This window comes from Rhagoletis zephyria, unplaced genomic scaffold, assembly GCF_001687245.7.
Source record: "Rhagoletis zephyria isolate East Lansing unplaced genomic scaffold, Rhagoletis_zephyria_1.1 Rzeph_scaffold_04034, whole genome shotgun sequence".
NCBI lineage: Eukaryota > Metazoa > Arthropoda > Insecta > Diptera > Tephritidae > Rhagoletis > Rhagoletis zephyria.
The window spans coordinates 5,570-9,170 of record NW_016161117.1 but is presented as its reverse complement, the minus strand read 5'-3'; positions in this window follow the sequence as shown (position 1 = coordinate 9,170).

Sequence of the window (3,601 nt, the reverse complement as noted above, 5' to 3'; positions counted from 1 at the left end):
CCTATTTTTCAATCCAGGTCATAAACCATCTGTGAGCAAAATTTCATTTTCAAACAGGTGGCAATTCTTAAAAAAGTACCCTATTTTCCAATCTAGATCATAAGCTATCTGTGTGCAAACTTTCATGCAAATCAGGTCAGTCATTTCCGCGTATTAGTTTAATTAAACTTTTCTAATAGGTGGCAACTCTTTAAATGGTAGCCTGTTTTCCAACATAGGTCATAAGATATCTCTGTGCGAAATTTCATGCAAATCCGTTAAGACGTTTCCGCGTATTAATATAACTAAACTTTGTTAGCAGGTGGCAACTCTTAAAAAAGTAGCCTATTTTCCAACCTAGCTCATAAGATATCTGTGTGAAAACTTCCATGCAAATTAGTTCACCAATTTCCGCGTATTAATTAAATTAAACATTTCTTACAGGTGGCAACTCTTAAAAAAGTAGCCTGGTTTCCAACCTAGATTGTAAGCTATCCGTGTGCAAAATTTCATGCAAATCCGTTCAGTCGTTTCCGCGTATTAATTTAATTAAACTTTTTTAACAGGTGGCAACTCTTAAGAAAATTAGCCTATTTTCCAATCTAGGTCATAAACTATATGTGTGCAAATTTTCATGCAAATCCGTTCAGTCGTTCCCGCATATTAAATAAATTGAACTTTTTTAACAGGTGGCAACTCTTAAAAAGGAACAGCCTATTAACCAATCTGGCTCATAAGCTATCTGCGTACAAAATTTCATGCAAATCCGTTCAGTCGTTTCCGCGTGATGATTTCCCAAACATCCAAACATACAAACTTTCACATTTATAATATTAGTAAGATTAGTAAGATTAAATTGGTTTATTTGGTCAATTTCAATAATAAAAACCCAAAAGCAGTTTCCTTATTAGTTTAAATTGCATCCAGCAAGTTACAAGTAAAAATTCATCCATTAAAAATGCAATAAAAACCTTGAACTTCAGCTGTTTCGCTCTCTCAATAAGTTTTTGCGTACGAAAACGCCAAAACATGAAAATTCGTAGCAATTTTTCTGGATTTTACTGGAAATGGGTAAACCTAACACAACTATAGTTTATTATATTTAACGTAGTTTTGGTAAAATAATCCTTTAATACATACTTTTTAAAAATAGTATCAAAAGGTCGTTAAAATGGTCCTAAAATGTTTCCTCTTTTTTTACTACATTTATATGCATTGCCGAAATGGGGCTACCAAAAAAGTGAGGTTATGTAAATGACATCACCTTGTTTATTCCACCATGTATGTATGGAATGTGCATTCTTGCGGACAACAAATATCCTTTATACTTGTATATATTCTAGGTGTAAACAATAAATGAGTATAGTACACATTCCAAAAAAGAAATAAAAATTTTAACAATAATATTAGAAGTACCATTTAGGACGTTCGTGTGTATTTTAACTTTGTTGCTTAGAATTATCAATCTATTTTTCACTTAATAATGAGTACACCATTAGAAGTCGCCATTTGAGTTAGGTATATGTTGGCTGTTTTGTTCTCGCTAGAATGCTCGAGTATCGCACTTTTACATCTGTTGTAAACTCAGGAATCTTGAGCGTATCCGCAGCATTTCCTAGATAGTTGTCTTCGCCTTCATAATTTTTTGGGTGCCGCAATAAGCATTTTTTCTTTTTCAAAAGGGAATGATACCCTAATACGTATTTTTTCTCGTGGGGCATATGCTCTGCTGCCCATTGGCTTTTTTTTTAAGTTATGCATTTGCGGGCACTGGAAATACGGCATAAATGCACTTGGGCTCCAAATCTCAAATTAAAAAAAAAAAATATTGGAATCGATAGAGATGATTGAGCTGAGTATAATAGTATACTTCTATTTTTGGGCAAACAACAACAACAACAATTATCAAAGGTTAAAGTTCAAAATAAGCAATTTTTGAAATCAAGATTTCTTAAAAACGGATGGATGGATCTTGAAAATTTTGATCTCATTTAGTCGGAAATTTGATTCCCTTTAATTTCTTTCAGTTCTTACAAAAAATTGTTTTTTGTTTTTGATATATATAAATAAATAGGTATAGGTAAGTATACATAGGTATTGTGTTATTTTAGGTACAAATTAGTTAATTTATTTATATATCTGGCAACTATGTGTATTATTTTAATATATAACTGGAAAGAAACCGTTATTTTTAAGCGGTATGCTTTATGTTAAAATTTAAGCTTTTGGAATAACGTGCTATTTGACAAGTGTTAATTTAAAATGGCAAATTTAAATTTAATAAAGCTATACCATTTATTTGATTGCAAGATCGACGGTCCGCTCAATGAGAGGACTCTACAATCCTTACAGGAATGGGGATTGATACCGCGGGAGGGAACATATTTGTGTCCCGAAGGACATCCGTTGAAACTTAAACAATGTGCACAAAGTGTTGACGGTTATGTTTGGAGGTTAGTTTTTGCTTTTTAAAGATTGTGGTTGTGAAAATTAAGTTTGTTAAATTTTGAACTAATAGGTGTACTACAGCGATTAAGGGAAAGAAGAAAAATGTTAGATGCGATGTCTACATTTCTTTGAGGAAAGACACTTTTTTCGCGAAATCGAGGCTTTCTATTTGAAAATAGTAGCTTTCGCTTATTTGTGGGTCAAGAACCTTACGTTGGATTTCATTATGGAAGAGCTCAGCATATCCAATCATACGGCTGGTGATTGGAGTAGTTTTTGTCGCGAGGTTGTGTATGATGGGATGGTTGTTAATAAAAACAAAATTGGAGGTCTGGGAAAAGTTGTCGAAATCGACGAGAGTAAGTTTGGGCGACGAAAGTACCACCGTGGGCATCGTGTGGAAGGACAATGGGTCTTTGGTGGAGTAGAGAGGGAAACCAATCGATGCTTTTTGGTCCCTGTGGATAAGAGGGACAAGGAAACTTTGTTGAAAATTATAAAGGACTGGATTTTGCCCGGTACAATAGTTGTGTCCGACTTTTGGAAAGTATGTTCATTTTGATATATATTTGCATGTATTTTTTTTTATTATTTGCATATGCTTTCTATTTATCTTTATAGGCATATGATTGCTTAAGTGAGGAGAGGTATATTCACTTTCGAGTCAACCATTCCATCCATTTTAAAGACCCAGATACGGAGCAACACACTAATACGATAGAAGGGTTGTGGCGTCACGTGAAATGCTCGATGCCCCAATATCATCGGAAAAAAACTATTTTTTAACGGGTATTTAGCTAAGTTTATGTTTAACCGCAATTGTAAAAATTGTGATACGGATCGTTTAAGTACCTTTTTAAAAATGGCAGGGAGATTATACAATCCGTGTAGTATTAAACCTGTTGAAGAGGAAGAACAGGAAGAATATGAAATAGAAATTTCTTTGTAAATAGACTAATGTGTGTTTTACTATTAAAATATTTTAATTTTCTTAGCATCACTGAGAATTCTATTTTGTGAGGGTTATAATCTCAAGTGCGGGCGACGCCGCCTACGCTGAAGGGTGTTCTCTGCAAATGTGTTCAGTGCCTTTTCTTCGCAACACAGAAAGAGAATTCTACTTTGTGAGGGTTATAATCCCTAAGTGCGGCCGAAGGCCGCCTACGCAGAAAGG